This window comes from Mustelus asterias, chromosome 23 (genome assembly GCF_964213995.1).
Source record: "Mustelus asterias chromosome 23, sMusAst1.hap1.1, whole genome shotgun sequence".
NCBI classification, from domain to species: Eukaryota; Metazoa; Chordata; class Chondrichthyes; order Carcharhiniformes; family Triakidae; genus Mustelus; species Mustelus asterias.
The window spans coordinates 67,039,820-67,064,280 of NC_135823.1; the positions used below are offsets into that span (position 1 = coordinate 67,039,820).

The following is a 24,461-nucleotide window of genomic DNA, read 5'->3' on the forward strand; positions in this document are numbered from 1 at the left end:
TCCTCCCTGCCTGACAGGGACATACCTATCAAGGACATCCAGTATTTGTTCCTTGAAAAAGTTCCACTTTTCATTAGTTCCTTTCTCTGACAGTTTCTGTTCCCAACTTATGCCCCCTAATTCTTGCCTAATCGCATCATAATTACCTCTCCCCCAATTGTAAACCTTGCCCTGCCGTATGGCCCTATCCCTCTCCATTGCAATAACAAAAGACACCGAATTGTGGTCACTATCTCCAAAGTGCTCTCCCACAACCAAATCTAACACTTGGCCCGGTTTATTTCCCAGTACCAAATCCAATGTGGCCTCACCTCGTCGGCCTATCCACATATTGTGTCAGGAAACCCTCCTGCACACACTGCACAAAAACTGCCCCATCCGAACTATTTGACCTACAAAGGTTCCAATCAATATTTGGAAAGTTGAAGTCCCCCATGACAACTACCCTGTGACCCCCTCACATATCCATAATCTGCTTAGCAATTTCTTCCTCCACATCTCTATTACTATTTGGGGGCCTATAGTAAACTCCTAACAACGTGACCGCTCCTTTCCTATTTCTAACCTCAGCCCATATTACCTCAGTGTGCAGATCCCCCTCGAAGTGCCTTTCCGCAGCCGTTAAACTATCCTTGATTAACAATGCCACTCCTCCACCTCTTTTACCAGCTTCCCTACACTTAGTGAAACATCTATACCCCGGAACGTCCAACAACCATTCCTGTCCTTGTTCTACCCACGTCTCCGTAATGGCCACAACATCGTAGTCCCAAGTACCAATCCACGCCCCAAGTTCATCTACCTTGTTCCGGATGCTCCTTGCATTGAAGTAGACACACTTCAACCCACCTTCCCGTCTACCGGTACCCACCCTTGACCCTGATACCTTCCCCAATACCTCACCACCCTCACTGACTTCTGGACTACAACTCCTTTTCCCACTCCCCTGACAAATTAGTTTAAACCCCCCTGAAGAGCCGTAACAAATTTCCCTCCTAGGATATTGGTGCCCCTCTGGTTCAGGTGCACCCCGTCCTGTTTGTACAGGTCCCACCTTCCCCAGAATGTGTTCCAATTATCCACGTATCTGAAACCCTCCCTCCTACACCATCCCTGCAACCACATGTTTAACTGCACTCTCTCCCTGTTCCTCAACTCGCTATCACGTGGCACCGGCAACGTACCAGAGATGACCACATGTTTTGTCTTGGCTCTCAGCTTCCAGCCCAGCTCCAGAAATTCCTGCTTTAAATCCCCGTCCCTTCTCTTACCTATGTCATTGGTACCAATGTGTACCACGACTTGTGACTGTTTCCCCTTCCCCTTCAGAATCCGGAAAACACGGTCTGAGACGTCACGGACCTTGGCATCCTGTAGGCAACATACCATCCGTGAGTCTCTTTTGCTGCCACAGAACCTCCTATCTATCCCTCTAACTAACGAGTCCCCAATAACTATTGCCCTCCTGCTCTGCCCCTTACCCTCCCGAGCCACAGAGACGGACACAGTGCTGGAGATCCTCTCACTGCGGCTCACCACTGGTATGTCATCCCCCTCAACCGTATCCAAAGCGGAATACTTGTTGCTAAGGGGAACGACCACCGGGGATCCCTGCACGGACTGCTTCCTCCCAGCCCCTCTCACCGTCACCCATCTGTTTTCATTCCTCGGAGTAACTGTATTCCTAAAGCTTCTGTCTATGGCCACCTCTGCGTCCCTAATGATCCTAAGTTCATCCAACTCCAGCTCCCTAACACGGTTTTGGAGGAGCTGCAGATGGGTGCACTTCCCACAGGTGTAATCAGCAGGGACACTGTCGTCGTCCCTCACCTCAAACATAGTGCAAGAGGAACATAGCACTGCCTGCACACCCATCCCCTCTAGATACCTTGCCAGTACCAGGTAGAAACAGCCAAAATGAATTAAACTCATCCCTGCTCGCCCTTTCTGCCTAAGCCCTGTGAGCCAAAGCCTTATAGCTCACACTCTGCTTCCCACAAGCCCTATGAGCCAAAGCCTTACAGCTCACACTCTGCTTCCCACTCACTCCACTGCCCGCTCCCGACGCTGCCCGCTGTATACTGCAGCCTACCTTTTATACTTCGCGTGCTTAAAAAACCCTTCCCAGACTCCTTAGCAGCCCACTTCCAGCTTTCACTTTAAACTTAAAATAGTACTGCAAAAGTAAAGGCCAAAAAAAAACACACACAAGCTGACTAATTAAATAAATAAACAATTCAATTAATCTCTCACCAGCACTGCTGCCTCCAAACACTCCCTCTCAGCTTGCTCCAGTGGAACAATGATGCGCTATCAATTAGGCAAAAGACTACTTGTGTGCCAATTCAACTGTAGGCTTTTATTCATTACAGAACCAGGAGCACATCCCAACAGATAACCGACCCGAACTGAACAAGGGGGAGGAAACAGCCACCTTTATACTAGGTGACAAGGGGAGGAGCCGGCAGGGGATGTGTCCAGGCATGACAAACACACAACGGTGGTCCAGACAGGACAAAGGCACAACTGAAGTCCACCACGCTTGTGCCTCTTTTTCAAAGACGACATCCAAGAAGCTGCTTCTTCTTGTGCACCAAACATTTTCCCTCTCAATAGTTCTTAACTGTCTAATGTCTAAGACTTAAGGTGTGGTTCCCACACCTTTTTTGCAATCCTGGGCATTGATCGACAATCCTATTCTCTGATGTAACTATTTATTTTTATCTTGTTCTATTTTAAGGATATACTTATGGTCACCACTTCTCGAATCTATGCTCTTCCCCACCCCGCTCGCCCATCCCCCAGCACAATCTGCAATATACTGTCCCGGCTTGTCCCTCACCTTCATTGGCTCCTGTAACTGAGGGGCATCAGGCTGATCCTACCCCTAACCCCTTATGGCGACCTCAAAGTTACAGAACCCCTCAACACTCTTTTTCCCCTCCAAGTCACAGGCTTTTAAAATTCATATTTGGTTCCATCTAGACTGTGTGCATAAACAATTTCTACACTTCAGAGTAAATGCTTTCAAATCTTTTAATGTGATCATGTGCAGGAAAAACTGCTCAAAAATGTTCATTATTTCTTCATTCGTCTTGCTTGGACTTCTGTCGATTTTCACAGCAACTTCATTGCAGTGTTCATGCAAGCCTACTTGCGACACTAATAAATAAAATGAACCTGGACTGTGTCATAGTAAAGGGCTAAAGTCCTTGTGTTGGGCAACACAGTGGTTAGCACTGCTGCCTCACAGCACAGGGACCCAGGTTCAGTTCCTGGCTTGGGTCACTGCCTGTGCGGAGTCTGCACCTTCTCCATGTCTGCACGGGTTTCCTCCCACAGTCCAAAAGACGTGCTGATTAGGTGCATTGGTCGTGCTAAACTCTCCCTCAGTGTACCCGAACAGGCGCTGGAGTGTGGCGACTAGGGGATTTTCACAGTAACTTCATTGCAGTGTTAATGCAAGCCTACTTGTGACACTAATAAATGAACTTTAAACTTTACATTTTCTCAATATTAAAATAAAATCTGAATGCGTGAAATCACCCCAAACCCCTCAGTTCACTTTGCTTCGTATCAGTAAAACTGCCCAGATTGTAACCTTTTTTAAAATAGAATCAAAGTTACTCCAGATTGTAAAATAATTAACTTTCCCCATAGCAATTCTCAAGAAGATTACATCAGTATTTTCAAGCACGCATCACACACAAATCCAGCCAATCTCAATCTTCTCCCTCATTACTTTAATGTTGGTCCCGCTGACCTCCCAGAAAGACATCAGCAAACAGTCTCCAGGCACACTCAGGGATATGTGAAAATACGAAACAGGAGCAGCAGGAGGCTATGCAGACCTTTAAGCCTGCTCTGACATTTAATAAGATCATGGCTGATCTTCTATCACCGGGGTGTCCAACTTTTTCACAAGAGGGGCCAAAGTTCAATGTTTTATCTCACTCACTGGGCCGGTGAGGACATTTTGGAAAGTCAAGGCATTCAAAATTTATCTGATCAAAATAGCAAAATGTGCATTTTTATAAACAAGCTTCAAATAAGAGGAGCACTTTATTAGCTTGCTATAGAGACACATCTGGTATTGTAGTTGCTACATTAAGATGGTAGGTGATGCCTAAACGGTCAGACATCATTGCTGCAACAATTGCCCATTTCACATCTGAATCATTTACTTGTGCACGCACAACCCAGCATTCTGGATTTCAGGAAACAAACCAGATCTACTCCTCTCCGAAACACATACCGAGATTCTGGAATTCCCGTCCTAAACCTCCTTCCTTTTTATCTAGGTGTTAAGCAGAAAAAGAAATTCATAAATGGTGACAGGAATGCAAACAATGGCAAATTCCATAGCATAAACGCATTGAAACAGTTCTCGGTTAGTAACAGTGACTTCTCCATCCTTTCCATCAGAAGGTTTTCAAAGGTGTGCAAAAACAGACTTGTATTATTCTGCCACATTGAGTCAGAGGAAACGTAGACAATGCAACAAAAAGGGCAAGCATCTAGATACTTCTCATCCCAGCCCCAAAATGTGAACCCCTTATTCAGACCGTGGCCCCTAGTTTCAGATTCCCCAGACAGGCAAAACACCCTCCCAGCATCCACCATATCAAACCCCTGAAGAATTATATATTTTTCAATGATGTTACCTCCTTTTTCTAAACTCTAGGGAATGAGTATAGGCCATAGTCTACACATTCTCTTCTCATACAACAATCCCTTCACCGCAGGATCAATCTCAAAAACATTTGCCACACTCCAAAAACTAAATCCTTCCTTGATATGGAGAGGAAACCTATACACAAAACATGAACACCAGGAGTCAGTTATGAAAAACCAACCTCAGTAACAGGGAGGGTTCCTAAGATGACAGTACAGTTTGACCAACACTTCTTAATAATCCCTAGCAATGTCAGTAAATTGGATTGGATTTTGATTTGATTTGTCACATGTATTAACTTACAGTGAAAAGTATTGTTTCTTGCATGCTATACAGACAAAGCATACCGTTCATAGAGAAGGAAAGGAGAGAATGCAGAATGTAGTGAGTGTAGAGAAAGATCAACTTAGTGCGAGGTAGGTCCATTCAAAAGTCCGATGGCAGCAGGGCAAAAGCTGTTCAGAGTCGGTTGGTACGTGACCTCAGACTTTTATATCTTTTTCCCGACGGAAGGAGGTGGAAGAGAGAATGTCTGGGGTGTGTGGGGTCCTTAATTATGCTGGCTGCTTTTCTGAGGCAGTGGCAAGTATAGACAGAGTCAATGAATGGGAGGCTGGTTTGCATGATGGATTGGGCTACATTCACAACCTTTTGTAGTTTCTTGCGGTCTTGGGCAGGGCAGGAGCCATACCAAGCTGTGATACAACCAGAAAGAATGCTTTCTATGGTGCATCTGTAGAAGTTGATGAGAGTCGGAGCTGACATGCCAAATTTCCTTAGTCTTCTGAAAAAGTAGAGGCGTTGGTGGGGTTTTGTTAACTATAATGTCGGCATGGGGGGGACCAGGACAGGTTGCTGGTGATCTGGACACCTAAAAACCTGAAACGCTCGACCATTTCTACTTCGTCCCTCTGTAATTATTATAGAACCAGCTGACACGGATATTCCACATAAAACAGGAATTCTCAGATGCGCCCAAGTTCAAAATTACACGGGAGATAAATGCATTCTTTCATCTGGATTTTACCCCACCACATCAGAATCTGCACGCAATATTTATCCATTTCTTTGCTTTGTTTCAAAAACAATTGCGCCTTTTAAATTCAACCACTAAACACAAATTATTTGGACTTATGCAGAACTACAGGGGTGAGTGGCAGAAACCTCCAGGCTAACATATGTGTGTACAGATATTATCCAACAAAATATGGAGCAGATCCTGTTCAGCGTTCTTCACCATCTGTGAGGGATTAGGACAGAAGGCAGCACATATTATCTTTGCATAACATGTTGGATTTATTTTCAATCAAATCATTATATTTGCTCACAAAAGCTGGTGTTCAAACACCTCCAGCAAATCCCATTATGTAGGGACATTTTTAACACCTTAGCGAGCATTATTGTCTCAATTCCCTCGTTCCCATTCAGTGTGGCTTTTTGTAAACACATATTATTTTGAAATGGCATGACTGTCAGTAACAACTGCATAGCACGTGGCAGGAACTTTGACTGCTCATCACCTGCTGGTGAGACCTAATCCTGTTAAAGAATGTGTAGGGGTTTTCTGAAGTTACTTTAGTCTTTTTAGGAGGAAGAGGTGAGGTTTTTTTTCTAAAACTGATTTGAACGTGTGGTATCACTAATAAAGCAAATCCAAAGCACTGACACAAGCTAACCTTTTTCTCAGAGAAAGGCAATAATCCAATGTTAACACGCAATTCTTTTGAATCATACTTCTTTCTTTAATCACTTCTTTTTCTGCATATGTAAAGCTAATTGACCCTTTCCCCCATTTTGCCTTGGCATGATAATGGGAGAAGGACGACAAAAGCAACAAGATTTTATGTTGCACGCCAAAGATACACAACTTGTTCAAACAAACTCAAGGAACAGAGTGTTTGTGTCATTATCAAAAGGTTAAACAGAAGTATTTTGCATTCAAATTCAATGTGGAGGGTGTTCAGAATAAACAAACCACATTCATAGCACAATAAAAACATAAAATGCTGGAAATACTCCACAGTACGCAGTGTTTGGAGAGGGAAAAATAGAGTTAACATTTCAGGTCTTTCATGGGAACTGAGGGAGAATTGAAATGTAAGAGTTTATTTTGGGGGGGGGGGGGAGATTTTGGGCAGGGATAGGGAGAACAAAGGGGAATAAGGACAAAAAAGGCTGAGAAAACTCAGCTGGTCAGAAACAGTTAACATTTCAGGTATGACTGATTTCATCAGGACTATTCTGATGAAAAGCTCTTGACCTGAAATGTCGGTTTCTCCCTCCACAGATGCTGCAAGAACTGCTGAGTTTTTCCAGCATTTTGTTCTTACGTCACATTTCCTCTCTTTGGAAAGGAAAGGTGGCTCGTGCCAGCATTTGGGATGGGCTTTATTAGTGCACTGTATCACCTGCCAACGCAAGATGGCAGTGCAAAACGACCACCGACTCAGTCCCATCCATTGACTCTGTCTACACTACCCGCTGCCTTGGCAAAGCAGCCAGCATAATTAAAGACCCCATGCACCCCGGACATTCTCTCTTCCACCTTCTTCCGTTGGGAAAAAGATACAAAAGTCTGAGGTCACGTACCAACCAACTCAAGAACAGCTTCTTCCCTGCTGCTGTCAGACTTTTGAATGGACTTAAATCAAACAAAGTTGATTTTTCTCTACACCCTGGCTATGACTGTAACACTACATTCTGCACCCTCTCCTTTCCTTCTCTAGGAACGGTATGCTTTGTCTGTATAGCGCGCAAGAAACAATACTTTTCACTGTATGTTAATACATGTGACAATAATAAATCAAATCAAAATCAGTGCATGCCTGGAATCCAACAACATCACTGGCAGGAGAAACAGATCCACCCTCAGAGTGACAGCTTCTTTTCAGCAGCTTTCAAACTCTCAGTAACTTTCATTGTCCATGCAGCCGCAAAATGATTTATACCACAAACGTAACGTAACCAGGAGGATCACCTCTATTAACTACAACAGTGGTCTGAACTTCCAAGCAATTTGACGGGGGTGGTAGGGGGTGGAATCTGGGCTTTTCCATTTTCCTGTCTCTGTTTGAACAAAGTGGAGGCACAGGTTGCGATCTAAAGTTGTTGAAGTCAACAGTAAGTCCAGAAGACGAGAGCATACCACGATAGAAAATGAGATGCTGTTTTTCAAACTGATGTCGCTTGTCATTGTGTCCAAGGCCTGCTGCAGTGTTCCAAAGGTCAGAGTGGGAGCAAAGTGGAGAATTAAGATGACAAGGGCCTGGATGCTTGGGTTGTGTTTGTGGACAGAACTGAGGTGTTCTGCAAAGCAGTTACCCAGTCTAAGGTTGAGTCTCCCCCAATGTAGAGGTCACAAGCAAAGAATAGAGTGGACTAGATTGAAAGTATATCGCTGCTCAAGTGTTTTGGGCCTTGGATGGTGAGAAGAGAGAAGGTGAAAGGGCAGGCAATTCATCTCCTGCACATGCACAGAAAGGTGCTGGAAGGGAAGGGAAGGAAAGGAAGCGGTGTTGGGGTAAGTGAGAAGTGGAAGAGGTGTTTGGCAGTGGCATCCCAAGGGACTAGCAGAAACTGCAGAGGATGATACATTGAATACGGAGGCTGGTGGGTGGAAGGAGAGGGTGAGGGAAGCCCAATCTTGGTATTGGGATGGATGGGTGAGGGCAGAAATGTGCGAAATGGAACAGACATGATGCTTGCTGGCTCCATCAAACATGCTGGGTGGACACCCTCTGTTGAGGGAAAAGGAAGACATATTGGCAGTGATGTGGAAGGATGCATCATCAGAACAGATATGACAGAGACGGAGAAACTGGAAGAATGTAATAGTGTCCTGACAGGAAGCAGGGAATGAGGAAGTGTGGTCAAGGTAGCTGTGGAGGTCCAGGAGTTTGTAGTGAATATTAATTGATAGCCTATCTCGGAGACAGAGATGTTAAGGATGGGCGGGGAAGAGTCAGAGATGGACCAGGTGAAGTTGAGAGAGGGTGGCGAGTGGAAACAAAATCAATGAATTGTTCCAGTTCATGGCAAGTGAAGGAGGCAGCACCAAATGGTCACCAATGTACCGGAAAGAGAGATGAGGGAGAAAGCCCAAGTAGGGCTGGAATAATGAATGTTCCACATATCCCACAAAAAGGCAGACATAGCCAGGAAGCATGTGGGTCTCACAGCAACATCTTTTATTTGAAGGGAAAGTCTGAAGCTCTGAAGTTAAATGGGGAAGCCGACAGAATTAAAAACCATTGCCACTGGGGAAAGTGAGAATGGAGATGGAGTCAAGAAATAATACAGACTTTCAAAATGCTACAGAACTGGACAAAACATCTGGTTAAGATAAGCGAGGGCTGGGGGAGGGGGCAGGGTTGTTCACTTAATAAAGTGCACCATTTACTGTGATTCTAAGCCACACACATCAGGAAACTCCTGTCTGAGAACTTATATGTGTTGAGCAAACTGATCGGAGTGAAGGCAGGAGTATAGATGCTACAGAAAGCGGGAAGAGAAAAATAACCACATTTCCACTCCTGATTTTTTAGGCTAGTGACATCTGCTGGGGAATACATGTACCTGCACAATATCTAGGGCACGATTAGAGTTAAATCTGGCTTCAATGACTTTACCATCTTCACTTATCTTCATCATAACTCCAACGTGGCCTCAGATAGCAGATGCTAAAATGGCAAGAGCATGGAATTACTCTGAGTGGTGGTTGGGGGCGGGGGGGGGGGGGTGGGTACAGACACTTCAATGGGACTTCAATGTCCATCAAGAATGACTCAGTAGCAGTTACTCGAAATGGCGTTGGCAGAGTCCTGCTAGACTGGGCCTGTGGCAGATGCTGAGGGAACCAACAAGGGAGGAAAATCCTACTCAACCTCATCCTCAATCGACCTGCCACAGGCGCATTTGTCCATGACAGTAAACCATTAAGAGTGTGGCATCAAGGAGCCCTTGCAAAATTGATGCCAATTGGGGAGGGGAAACTCTCCAGTGGTTAAAGTTCATACCCAGTGCAAACAAAGATGGCTGTTAGGGGTCATCATCTCAGCCCCATCCCATCACTGCAGGAGTTCCTCACGATAGTGGCCTCGGCCCTGCCATCTTCTGTTGCTTCATCAATCACTCTACCATAAAGTCAAAGGTGGGATGTTTGCTGACAATTGCACCATGTTCAGCTGGGATGTTTGCTGATGACTGCACCATGTTCACCATGATTCATGACTCTTCTGACAATGAATTAGTCTGTGCCCTCACAGGGCAAGGCCTGGACAACATCCAAGCTTAGTCTTATAAGTGGCAATGGCCAACTCCATCAAGAGAGAATCTAACTATCTCCCCTTGAGGTTCAACAGCATCATTATGGTTTAACCCTCCACCATCAAAATCCTGGGGGTTACCGCTGACCAGAGGCTGAACTGGACCAGGCATAGAAATACTGTGGCCACAAGAGCAGATCAGAGGCTGGAAATTGTGGCAAGTAATTCATTTCCTTACTCACCAAAGCCTGTCCATTATGTACAATGCCCAAGTCTGCACTCCACTTGCCTGGACGAGAGTCTGCTCTGACATCAGCTTCCGTATTCGCTGCTTCCAATACATCTTCCTTTAGCCACAAGATTTTCCCTTCACTGTGGCTGACGGAGTTCTTGACAGTATCTGTTCCATTTCACACACTTGACTTGGTGGCACAGTGGTTAGCACTGCTGCCTCACAGCGCCAGGGACCCAGGTTCAATTCCTGGCTTGGGTCACTGGCTGTGCGGAGTCTACACGTTCTCCCCATGTCTGAGTGGGTTTCTTCCGGGTGTCCGATTTCCTCCCACACTCCAAAGATGTGCCGATTAGGTGGACTGGCAATTATAAAATTGCCCTTAGTGTCCCCTAGGGTAAAGTCTGGGTGGGATTGGGGTCGGTGTTGACTCGATAGGCCAAATGGCTTCCTTCTGCACTGTAGGATTCTGTGATTCTATGCCTCTTATCCCTTCCCCTCCATCTCCATCCCCTGTCCCCATCTTCTAAGCCATCAGGCTCCACATCCAATTCAACATCCTTCACGAGTTCTGGTACCTCCAGTGAGATGCCACCACCAAACAGGTCTTTCAGCATTCCGAAAGAATCATTCCTTCCCCAGCACCCTGGTCTGCTCTTCAATCAACCCCAGCACCCCTACCCTATCCTTCCCACTGCATCTTCCCATTGGGATGCAACACCTGCCCCTCTTCCCATCATGCTGGGCTCCAAACTCTCCTTTCAGGTTAAGCTGCAATTTATTTGTACTTCTTTTAATTGAATATACTATATCCGCTGCTCACAATGCAGTCGCCTCTACACTGGGGAGACGTTTGGACAAACTTCACAAAACACCATTCATTCTGCAAGCAAGACCTTAAATATCTGGTCACCTGTCATTTTAAATCTTCTCTCCACCCCCTCTCTGGCCTCCGTGTCCTTGGCCTCCCACACACACGTTCAAGGAATTCTAGGGGAATTTCACAGTAACTTCATCACTGTGTTAATATAAGGCTTACTTGTGACTAATAAATAAACTTTAACTTTACTTTAAGGAACAGAAACTCAACCTTTAAAATGGCCACTTTACAGCTTTCTGAACTTGAGTTCAAAAATTTCAGATCGTAATTGCTGTCCCCATGTTTTCTGGACAGCAATGATCGGAAATGATGATAGATAATGATTCTGACATTGCCATCAACACCTCCAGCCTCCACCTGATTGGATATTGGACATATGACCCAAGATGTGCAACAGGACCCCACAAAAATCTCAATTTGTTGACCTCCGTGGGAATCATCCAGGAAGCTGGAAGTTCTATTGGGCAATTTCTTAACTCCCTGCGACCCTCTTGTGAGTCAGAGACTTCAGACATTTCCAAAGTACCCACCTCAATCGTTACCCAAATGTAAATAAGTGTAAATTTTAAAATCCTGGAAAACTACTCCACTGACCCCAAATCACTGACCCACACCAACACCCCCCCCTCCCCCACCCCAGCCCCTTGCCCTACTCAGAACTCCAACCCAACCACCCCTCCAGATCATGCTGATCCCTGACCCGACTACCTCCCCACCTGCCAGTTCATCCATCTGCCACCCTACCCAATTATCTCACCCACTCTACCCATTCGCTAACATTCATACTGGGATGTGGAGTTGCCGGCGTTGGACTGAGGTGGGCACAGTAAGTACTCTCACAACACCAGGTTAAAGTCCAACAGGTTTATTTGGTAGCACGAGCTTTCGGAGCACTGCCACTCACCTGATGAAAGGGCAACGCTCCGAAAGCTCGTACTACCAAATAAACCGGTTGGATTTTAACCTGGTGTTGTGAGACTACTTACTATTCATACTGGGTATATAAAAGTACCTAACGGCAGTTGGTGCTGCACAACTGGGGTGTTTGCAGTCTTCCACCCAATGCCACAGCCCTGCAATGAAGTTCGCCGAGAGACTGGACACTTGTATGTTTCTGGAGGAGCTAGGCTCAGAAGGCTCAGCCAGAAATGCAGAACTGCAACAGGCACAGACGATGGGAGCTGCAATCGAATGGTGATTGCTACTTTGCAGAAGCTCCAGGCCTTTGTTTCTTCACTTGTCTTGTTATTAGTTGCCTTTTCCTTGCACTTTAATCTCTCTCACTTCCACCCTATCACATTCCGCCTTCCTTTGCCTCTTGCTTAAACCTATTACACCTTCAAATATTTCCAGCTCTGTTCAAAGGTTATCGACCTGAAATGTTAGCCCGCTTTCTCTCTGCACAGATGCGGTCTGTCCTCTGCATATTTCCAGCATTTTGTGTTTTAATTTCAGGTTTCCAGCATCTGCAGTAGTCTGCTTTTGTTGTAGGAAAAATTCTACCCTTTGTGGATCGCCACCTTGGCATGACGGAAAGGTTTGTGAAAGGGGGTTGGCGGGAATGTGGAGTTGAGGTTACAATCAGATCAACCATTATCTTATAGAATGGCAGAGCAGGCTGGAGGGGCTGGGTGGCCTACTCCTGCTCCTATGTTTGAACGTTATCTGCTCCAACCATCCCTTAGGTGATGCCTTCAGGAGCTACTTGTTCTTGCGCCCATGTACCAAGATTGGCAGGGGAGGGGGGTGAAGGAAGATTGTGCACCTCATTGACTGCAAAAGCAAAATGCAGCAGCAAGCTGATCCCAGTCATCAGGGTTCAACACGTCACCGAAATCTGACCACCAACACGTCAAAGATCGTGTGAACAATGATGGCCCGGTGTTAAATAAAGTCATGTGCAAGCTTCTACCAGGCTCCATTTGCCAAGTCCTGGGGTGATGGAAGACAATTCGTGATGGAGGCAGGGCTGTGAACCCAAGAGTCCCGAATCAGGAACCCGCACATGGATGACTGATGCAGCAGATGAGATGATGGGCAGCAGCATCTGTGACTGAAAAGTCCTCTTCAGTATTCCCTCTGCTCACCCCAAATAAGGATTGGACTAGAAAAGATGCCCGAAAAAAAAATAGGCTAACATACATCCTCCTGGCTGGAAAACCCTACCCTATGGGGTCACCATCTTCATGGTCAAAGAAAGAAAATCTAAATTTTGCATGGAATGTCAGAACATTCGATAATCTCTGTTTGACTATTTGGAAAGAAGAACGATCATGGAGGCCTCCTACATCAAAGCATTAGCATCTTCTGGATTGTATCAGGCATTGCTTGGGTCAAAGGTTTAAGTGATATCGCGATCACTCGATCCATGCGGGGTATGTAATACATAGGAACATCGGAATTAGGAGCAGAAGTTAGCAAATTCAGTCCTTCGAGCCTGCTCTGCCGTTCAATCAGATCATGGCTGATCTCTTCCTGGTCTCAAATCCACCTCCCCACCTGTTCCCCATATCCCACATTCCCTTTTATTAGAAATATATCTACCTCCTTCTTGAAACCAATGATTCAGACTCCTCCGCGCTATGGGGCAGCGAGTTCCACAAATTCACCATCCTCTGCGAGGAGTAGTTCCTCCTCATCTCAGTTTTAAATCTACCGCCTCTCAGCCTATACCTGTGACCTCTTGTTCGAGATTGCCCCATAAGAGGAACCATTTGGTCTACATTTACTTTATCAATCCCTTTTAAAATTTTATATACCTCAGATCCCCTCTCATCCTTCTAAACTCCAGTGAGTACAAGCCCAAACTGTTTAATCTCTCCTTTAATCCTGGAATCAATCTGGTGAACCTCCTCTGAGCTGCCTCCAATGCCACTCAAATAAGGAGACCAAAACTGATCACAATACTCCAGATGTGGTCTCACTAATACCCTATACAATTGCAACAACACTTCTGTAGTTTTACATGCCCGTCCCTTTGCAATAAATACCAACAACCCATTTGTCTTTTTTATTACATGCTGCACCTGCATCCCGATATTCTGCGATTCGGTGATGCTTGCTGGACTGATCATTAGAAGTGTTTGTTCAACAATGAACATCCTCCCAGTACGAAGGCATCCCGAGGCACCGAGTTCCAAGAGGAAGAATATCTCAGTCCTAAAGCAGCCTGAAATAAGGGAAGAAATCCAGTGTAGCTCACGACCAATTTGAAAAATCTTCACATTCCAACTCACTTCTTAAACACTGTGATCAAATAAGGTCAACTGTACTAGACTCCTGCGTCCTGACCATTGCATCGGAGCACCTTCATCGCCTGGAGTGGTTCAATGAAAACTGTGCTGGAATACGAGATGCCCTGGAATAAAAACGAGCAGCCTTCATTACCTGGCAAAACAACCCAAGATCGCAAGTCAAGAATGTAGCTTTCCAATAGCACAAGGCTGATGTCCAAAGATAAATCCAGACAATAAAGGACATGTGAAGTGAAGAGAAAGCCCCAGTGATTGAACAATATGCTGACCATCATGACAAAAAAACCAGGGCCATCTACAGACCAAGGACAAAATTCCCTTTGCACACCATAACACTGCCACCTGTCAACGGTAAAAAGAATATTTTCAAATGCGTAGCATGGTGGCACAGTGGTTAGCACTGCTGCCTCATAGCGCCAGAGACCTGGGTTCAATTCCCGGCTTGGGTCACTATCTGTGTGGAGCTTGCACATTCTCACTGTGTCTGTGTGGGTTTCCTCCGGGTGCTCTGGTTTCCTCCCACGGTCTAAAGATGTGCGGGTTAGGTTGATTGGCCATGTTACCAATCAGCTTGTTACCGATCATTGAAAATAGCGACAACTTGTCCATCAAGCTTCATCACACGGAGTCACAACAGAGTCTTAATAGTGACACAGAGTGGCCACAGAAGGAAAGGAAGCAAATTCTGTACTCAGTAGCCCACTGCTTCCTGAAACATCCTGCCCGTCTGCCCAAAAATCTGAGAGAGAATCACAAGACCAGCACTGGCAAAAACTAATACCTCTGAGCAGATGTCATTCCCAAATGAAAGGACAGCAGCAACAAGGGGAATTCTCTCAGCTTTATCGAGGTGAACTTTAATTCTCTAATGCGTCATTTAAGTGTCACCTCTCAACTTTTAAATATTGCTCCCTCCTGTGCACCAACTTGCATTTCTATTCGCGAGCAAAATAAAACAATTAAAAGGGACAAATTAACAAAATACTAAATCAGATTAAAGGGGAGATCCTTGAAGTTGCATTTATATAGCGCCTTCACAATCTCAGGTTGGCTCACTGTCAATTAAATACCTATGAAATGTGGCCACTGTTGTAATAAAGGGAAATACCTCAGCCAAAGTGTGCAGCAAGCACATAAACTGGTACTAAATATAACAACAAGATTGCTTTTCTCGATTTGCACAACACATTGCCATTTCTATTCTAACTGAAGTAAATATTTTACCAAAATATATAATTTATTGAATACGTAACCATAACATATGTTAAACATGTCATTTCAAACCATGGAATATAGATATTGTAAAGAGCAGTATTAAAATCAATACCTGCCTTTCCTAACTTGATGGGATAAGCATGTTGAATGAGGTACCCAGTGTGAAGACTGTAAAGACCAACACTCATATTAAGCTCAAAATTTTCAACATCTGCACTTTCAGGGACTCCAGTAAAACACTTCTGCTGCAACCGACCCGATTCTCGAGCACTGGTATAACGAGGGTCTGCACTATCAGAGTTCAAAGAAACACAATACTGAAAATTGCAGGACTGTGCTATAATTAGAACCTATCATTTACTATTTATCTTATTCCTGTAAATGTGTATGCCAACATTCTCCCATTACACCTCCTGAGAATGACAACTCAAACTGCCATATAGTTCCATATGTGGTGGCAGTACCTTGCCCTGCAGTGATCCTTCAACAATGAAAATTGATAAGGATATTCTTCCCTAATCCAATTCTGCCCTTTTAATCAATATGTTTATCATTATCTTCATTGTAACATCTTTCTCTACACCCTAGCTATGACTGTAACACTACATTCTGCACTCTCTCCTTTCCTTCTCTATGAACGGTATGCTTTGTCTGTATAGCACGCAAGAAACAATACTTTTCACTGTATACAAACACGTGGCAATAATAAATCAAGTCATTAAAAATAGAGTTTGACATTTTTCAAGTTTAAGTGTACATACAATAGACAGATTTAAAGGTAGGATTTATCCCCAGGTCATTGACAAAATCCATTTTAACCTCACAACTGTACAATCTAAAATTCATATACAACTCACCAGTAGATTAATGCTGTATTCCTTTAATTTCACTGCCACCAATACCAACTCCAATTTTAGGTAATCTGCTGAGCTCATTGGAAATGATCATTTTCACTGAAATATGAAGCTTTCTATTGGAAGCTTATGGAGAACCTATCAGTGCAAGCCAGCTCTATTTGTATTTACCTTCTCCAGCAACGTGGCGCAGTGGTTAGCACTGCCGCCTCACAGCATCAGGGACCTGGGTTCAATTCCCGGCTTGGGTCACTGTCTGTGTGGAGTCTGCACGTTCTCCCCGCGTGGGTTTTCTCCGGGTGCTCCGATTTCCTCCCACAGTCTAAAAGATGTGCTGGTTAGGTGCATTGGCCATGGTAAATTCTCCCTCAGTGTACCCGAACAGGCGCCGGAGTGTGGCGACTAGGGGATTTTCACAGTAACTTCATTACAGTGTTAATGTAAGCCTACTTGTGACATTGATAAAATGTTTAATTGTCTTTGCACCTTATGGCACTGTGTGCAGTGATTACTCCTCAATATTCTGGATTACGGTGAAACCCGATTAGATCATATCATTGGAAGAGGATAAAATTACCGTCTATAGAGTCAGAGTCACACAGCGAAGAAAATGCCCTTTGGCCCTTCCAGTTTGCACAGACAATAACTACCACTAAAGTCGCGCTAATCCCATTTTCCTGCACTCGTCCCATATCCTTGAATGTTATAATATTTCAAGCACTCTCCAAATACTTTTTAAAGGTTATAAGGTTCCTGGCCTCCACTCTCAGGCAATGCATTCCACATTCTTCCCATTCGCTGAGTGATTTTTTTTTTCTCATCAGCTTCTCTCTTATTGCACCAATTGTTGGAGATTTTTAAAATGTTAATTTCCTCAAAAATGGAGAGATATGTAATCCCTCCGGTCAAATGACAGACATATGTACAAAATAATCAAAGCAATAACTGTTTCCATAATTGCAGGTGAATTGCCATTAATCCAAAATTAAGCCCCCAACACATTTTCTAAATCCTATAGCTTTTGCCAATCTGCTTGAGGGTGGTGGCACGGTAGTACAGTGATTAGCACAGCTGCCTCTCAGTGCCAGGGACCTGGGTTTGATTCCCGGCTTGGGTCACTGTCCGTGTGGAGTTTGCACGTTCTCCCCGCGTCTGCGTGGGTTTCCTCCGGGTGCTCCGGTTTCCTCCCACATGCTGAAAGATGTGCTGGTTAGGCGCATTGACCCGAACAGGCGGCGACTAGGGGAATTTCACAGTAACTTCATTGCAGTGTTAATGTAAGCCTTACTTGTGACTAATAAATAAACTTTAAAGGATCCAAAACTTTATCCAAATTTTCCTAACATCGAAGACATTGGGAATGTGTTTATGTGCTATTAGAATCATTGAGAATTAAAGAGTTGATAATGCAAGATAAGGTTTTACTCAGAAATACATGTTCACAAGTGTGTCAAACATGGCTCAGTGGCAGCATCACCCGAGTCTTACTCCAGACATGCGAGCACATCAACTAGGCTAACACTCCTGCACAGTACCAAGGGAGTGCCACTGTGTCAGAGGTGCAGTTCTCTGGATGAAACTTTAAACCGTGGTGTATCTGCCCCCTCACGTCACTGCAAAAAGATCCCATGGCACTATTTTGAAGAACACAGCAGTAATTCTCTCAAGTGCCCTCACCACCATCCCAAAAAAATTATCTGGTCATTATTACATTGCTGCTTGCAGGTCCTTATTGTGCCCAAATTGGCTGCCACATCTCCTACATTCCAATAATTACTACAGCTTAAATGTATACATTGATTGTGAAGCGCGCGAGACATGCAGAGGTTGTGAAAGATTGTAAATGCAAGTCTTTCTTTTTTTTACCCCCCCCTCAGTGTAAACCTAATTCTACAGGGGCCAGTTGGCTCAGTTGGCGAGATGTCTAAAATGTGGTTCAGAATAATGCCAACAACACAGGCTTGAATCCTGTTCTGGCTGAGGCAGACTTGGGATGTCTCCCCAGCCTGCCTGAGAAAGGAAGGCGTTAGCAAACCATCCCTGTCAAAAAGCTGACAAGAAAACCGTTCAGAATGAAGCATCAGCAGACAATGAACCCAGGACCTGACTTCAGGGAAAGCACACATGAATGAATGACACTCATGATAAAAATCTTCAATTTGCCTATTTACTTACAGGGCATAAAACAGCCTAATCTAGCTGACAAACACTAAAAATTTAAGAAGGACAAGCTAAATCAACAGTCGATTTCTATTGTTTTATTAATGCTTGCATTTCATTTGAATATCCATGATAGGTGTCAAGTCCACAGTCTTTCTTTGCTCCTTCCCTCAACACCCCTCTCCAAAAATGTATACAACAATCCTATAAATTATAGAAAGTTAAACCAATATTTTCACTAATTTGAAATTTCCAAGTAGTTCATGAAAATTGTATTGAGGCAATCACTATCATATATTAAGAATGTGACAGAATCCCTACAGAGCAGGAGGCGGCTATTTGGCCCATTGGGTCTGCACCGATTCTGACAGCGTATCGGCAGGAAACCGGAGCACCTGGAGAAAACCCATGCAGACACGGTGAGAATGTGCAGAGTCCGCACAGTCACCCAAAGCCAGGAATCGAACCCAGGTCTCTGGCGCTGTGAGGCAGCAGTGCTAACCACCGTGCCAATTTCGAATGAGTGGCAGCCAGACATCATTACTGTTTAACTTAAAATTCAGAATCCTTTTTTTAGAAACAAAAATACAACATTCAAATACATCTACTAAACAATAATGTAAAAAAATATATTTGGAAACCCTACCTCCTGGCTGCAACTAACTATAATGACACTTAAGTTACAAAAGTAGTGTTTTTACATTACCTGTTTCTTTACACAATGGTAAACTCAAATATGACATTATGGCATTTCGGAATGGAATTGACCATTCAATTAAATAGAAGACAAATACAGTTACAAAAAGCAGCTCTGCATCCGATGAACACAAAAATGACCTCAAGTGACCAGCCCAGTGCACCAGATAAGTAAATTCATTTGAAACCCTGGGAAGTCTTTTCAACAGCTTCCATCTGTAGGAATTCAGGAATTAAAGTATCTTTGAGCGCCATTGATGATAGACAATACATCCACCACTGGCTTGACTGTGCAAATTCTAATCTTGAAGGTGTAAAGTATACACAAAACTTTAGAATTTCAAAAGTTTGCCTGAACTCGATAGACCTGGCCTCCACCAATCTGAGCGCTGGAAAGGCAATATTGATAACAGAAATGTCATTTGGTCCCGTAGAAAATGACTGTGCTCCACAGAAGGCAAGTTCCTGCCTCTGTTTGAGAAAGATGCCAAAAGCAGGTTCCTGGACTAAATCACAGAGAAAACTTGATTTTGGTCCAGTAAAGTAGGCATCAAACATATTGCCATTTGGATGCATTAAGCAGTGCATTGCAAAACCTCCTCCCTCTGCTACTTTACAGAACGTGGAGATGCCGGCGTCGGACTGGGGTGGGCACAGTAAGAAGTCTCAACACCAGGTTAAAGTCTAACAGGTTTATTTGGAATCACGGGTTTTCAGAGTGCAGTTCCTTCATGAAGGAGCAGTGCTCCGAAAGCTCGTGATTCCAAATAAACCTGTTGGACTTTAACCTGGTGTTGAGACTTCTTACTGTGCCTTACATATAGGCATGTGGAAAATACACCTAATTTAAATTAGGGTTAAAGCTGAAACATTTGGGTTAACATCAAAAGTTACAGCCATTGAAAAAAATTAAAACCTCTATATCAGGAATCAAAATTTATCTTTAGAAACAAACTGAATGTTTGGGAGCAAACAACTTTATTGCTCATGATACAATTTGTATGTTTTCCAAATTTGATATCACAAATAACATTCTATGAGGAATTAAGATTGGTAATTGTTGTGTGAGCTGATAAAATTGCAGTTGCTTATCTTTGAATCTATTTGAGTGATATGCAAAACTAGCAAAGTTCAGCTGGGACATCAAAAGGCATCATCAGGGCAGCACAGTGGCAAGCACTGCTGCCCCACAGCGCCAGGGACCCGGGTTCAATTCCCGGCTTGGGTCACTGTGTGGAGTTTGCACATTCTCCCCGTGTCTGCGTGGGTTTCCTCCTACAGTCCGAAAGACGTGTTGGTTAGGTGCATTGGCCATGTTAGATTCTCCCCCACTGTACCCGAACAGGTGCCGCAATGTGGCAACTAGGGGATTCTCACTAACTTCATTGCAGTGTTAATGTAAGCCTACTTGTGACAATAATAAACTTCAAAAAGAACTTAACTGGCTGCAAAACACTACAACATCGTGAGATAAGGAAATGTGTCATTACCGTCGCTGAATCCCCCATTATCCACATCTGGGAGTTACCATTGGTCAGAAACTGAACTGGACGAGCCATATAAATACTGTGGCTACAAGAGCAGGTCAGAAGCTTGGAATTCTGTCATGAGTAACTCACCTCCTGATTCCCCAAGGCCTGAACACCATCCACAAAGCACAAGCGAGGAGTGTGATGGAAAACTCTCCACTTTGCTTGGATAAGTGCAGCTCATTTGATTGGCACTCCATCCACCAACTTCAACATTCACTCCCGCCACCACCAGCGCACTGGCAGAAGTTTAAAGTTTATTTATTAGTGTCACAAATAGGCTTACATTAACACTGCAATGAAGTTACTGTGAAAAACTCCTAGTCGCCACACTCCGGCACCTGTTTGGGTACACAGACGGAGAATATAGCACGGCCAATCCATCCAACCTGCACGTCTTTTGGACTGTGGGAGGAAACCGGAGCACCCGGAGGAAACGCACACAGACACGGGGAGAACGTGCAAACTCCACACAGACAGTGACTCAGGCCAGGAATTGAACCCAGATCCCTGGTGCTGTGAGACAGCAACCACCCCCCCTCACTGTCACTGGGTCAAAATTCTGGAAACCCCTTCTTATCAGCACTGTGAATGTACCTACATCATGTGGACTGCAGCTGTTCAAAAAGGCGGCTCACCACCCACCACCTTCTCAAGAGCAATTAGGATGGGCAATAAAAATGCTGTCCTCGCCAGCGAAGCCCACATCCCATGAAGGATCAAAATAAATAAATGAGATTCTATCTTTATCAATTTCCAGTTCTTGTAACAGGATGAGTCATAGATTTCAAACATTCACTTCATTAACTGGTGTTATTCTCCCCTAGGACTGTTCTTCACACTGTTTTAGGATGCCAAATAACCAGAATTTTAAACTCTATCCAACACCCAACAATACAGCAGAAGCTAATTAATTACCAGCCCCTCCAAATGCAGTGCTGATATATCAATGGCCAGCTTAGAGGACTAGCATCGCAGGAAAAAGCACAGAATTTATAAGTGTGATTTGCTACAGCTATGATGCTGGCCCAGGAATGGAAAAATGCCAACGGGGCCTCTTAGGACTGTGACATTTTGTTTATTCCAGAGGCTCTGGACCTTCTCTTGTGGATTAGAATTGTCGTTTTGACATGGTCCTTGAAAGATTGTACTGCGTCCCATTGCTACATTTAGCGGTAACCACAATTTTAAATAAAACAGTCAGTTGCTGACCTGTCTGCAATCAGCCATATGCCAATCAAGGCACTAGCAATAATAGAAGATGTCCACTTCACATGAGGTTGGATGAAATCTTAAATGTCCTGCACTCTTAAGGAAGAGCTCAACTACTGAAATTTACCAGACAATAAAATTATGAAAACTAAAAGGGATAGCTGCTTCTCACTGCAGCAATATTCTGCCACAACAACTGAACATACAAATTATTTTACATGCCTCGATACATGCATGCTCCCTGTAAGTACTGTTATGCACGTTGACTTTCACTCTCTTAACTGTATTATAACAAAGACACTCTTTGAAACCAGGCAGATCCAGCAAACAGAAGCACAAAATTGTTACAACGCAGGTGGCCATTCAGCCCATAACGTACGTACTAGCTCTCCAAATGACCAATTCACTTACTGTCATTCTCTTGCCTTCTCCAGGCCTTTACCATTCCAGACAGAGTTTGAAACAATTTCTCCTCGCGTCGCTTTTGCTCTTCTAACCACCTGTGCTGCCCTCTCGTTCTTGATCCTTCCACGAGTGCAAACCAGGATGCACTCCAACATGAAATATGAGATTTCCGCTGCAATCTCAGCAATTCAAGGCGGCGACTCACCACGCCACCTTCTCAAGGACAGTTAGGATGGGCAATGAACGCTGACTTAGCCAGCAAAGCCCACATCCATTGAATGGACAGGGAAAAAATTCATTCAGTAGCGCAGACCCGCACAATGTGGACATAAACAGCAACTCCTAATGAACTGACAAAGTCCAACCAAATGAATTAATGAAATTTCAACACTTCAAGTGTACCATCAGCTGACAGGAATCTGCACTGGCACAACAGGCACATGCCTCTCTGAACATTGCTGAATTTCAGCCAGTGTGTTGTCAGGCAGGATTCACAGTAACTGGGTGGATGCGACAGTGTTGGAGCAAAATTCACAGGGGGGGGGGGGGGGGGCTTGGGGTGAGTGAGGGTCCGGGAGGCGAGTGGGGGTGTCAGGAAGATTTGGGGGGAGGGCGTGGGAGGTGAGGGGAGTTGAGGGAGGGTCAAGGGTGAGGGAGGGTCAAGGGGTGAGGGAGGGTCAAGGGGTGAGGGAGGGTGAAGGGGTGAGGGAGGGTGAAGGGGTGAGGGAGGGTGAAGGGGTAAGGAGCGTGACGGAGTTGGGGTGCGGATAGGCCCCTCCCCTCCCTCAGCCCCTTTAAGGACAGTGCAGCACCATCTGTCTCCATGGAAACGTTTACTGAGGCACTCACATACACACACAGGGAGGGAGGCAGGTCTCCGGCCAGCAGCCAAGATGGCCCATTCCCTTGGCCGGCAGCAGCGCCCTGACACTGGCGGGGGGACGGGAGCCCGGCGTCCACTCACCTGAGGCGGTGCGGGAGCTGCGGCCGCATCGGGAGCGGCAGCTGTCAGCCGGCTGACTCCCACCAGCCCCCGCGCGCTATGCAAATTAGCCGGGCGCATGACGTCAGCGCGTCAGTGTGTCTGACGCAGACGCGTTATCCCCGATCCCGGGCTCCCGCCTCCCCCGCAGGGTGTCGCGCCTGCGCACTGGGACCAGGAGGGAGGTAGCACGTGGCTGTTTCCCAGAATGTTGCAATGATGTCATAGAGATTGGAGATCAATGTCTAACATAGTGCTGGGTGCAAAACCTTGCTTTCATTTTCTTTGAACTCTTTAACATAAAAATAATAAATTATATTATTGTTCCAGTGAACGGCGGCACGGTAGCACAGTGGTTAGCACTGCTGCCTCACAGCTCCAGGGTCCCGGGTTCGATTCCCGGCTCGGTCACTGTCTGTGTGGCGTTTGCACATTCTCCTCGTGTCTGCGTGGGTTTCCTCCGGGTGCTCCGGTTTCCTCCCACAGTCCAAAGATGTGCGGGTTAGGTTGATTGGCCAGGTTAAAAATTGCCCCTTAGAGTCCTGGGATGTGTAGGTTAGAGGGATTCGCGGGTAAATATGTGGGGGTAGGGCCTGGGTGGGATTGTGGTCGGTGCAGACTCGATGGGCCGAATGGCCTCCTTCTGCACTGTAGGGTTTCTATGATTTCTATGAACCCCAATGCAAACTGGAGCAATAGCACCTCATCTTCCGATTGGACACTTGACAGCCTTCCAGACTGAACACTGAGCTCAACAACTTCAAAGCATCAACTCTCCCCTCCACCTCCACCCCATTTCCATTTATTTGATTTAATTTGATTATTTATTAGTGCCACCAGTAGGCTTACATTAACACTGCAATTAAGTTACTGTGAAAATCCCCTACTTGCCACTCCAGTGCCTGTTCGGGTACACCGAGGGAGAATTTAGCATTGCCAACCCACATAACCAGCATGTCTTTTCATCTCATTCACCCATATTTATCATGTTTTATTCTTATTTTTATTTTTCCACTTCTGAAATCTATCTCTCCATCTTGTCTCCAATACTCCCTCCCCCACCACCCCCTGCCTTTCAGGGCAACTGCCACATTCCTCAGGTA

General features: G+C 45.0%; 1 protein-coding gene across 14 annotated transcripts in view; it reads right to left on the reverse strand.

The window, feature by feature from the left end:
- Positions 1 to 23,416, reverse strand: part of mrtfba (myocardin related transcription factor Ba) — a 297,785-nt gene extending 274,369 nt beyond the window's left edge. For 4 of the 14 annotated variants that reach the window (XM_078240860.1, XM_078240872.1, XM_078240874.1 and 1 more), the window contains exons 1-3: positions 15,637 to 15,776; positions 14,288 to 14,409; positions 4,256 to 4,297 (exon numbers count right to left, since the gene is read on the reverse strand). The gene's annotated coding sequence lies outside the window, so the exon portion shown is untranslated. Of the gene's footprint in view, positions 1 to 4,255; positions 4,298 to 14,287; positions 14,410 to 15,632; positions 15,777 to 22,382 lie in introns of those variants that run through there. The other 10 variants (XM_078240865.1, XM_078240867.1, XM_078240861.1 and 7 more) reach the window with 6 other exon arrangements.
- Between the last annotated feature and the right edge of the window lie 1,045 nt (positions 23,417 to 24,461).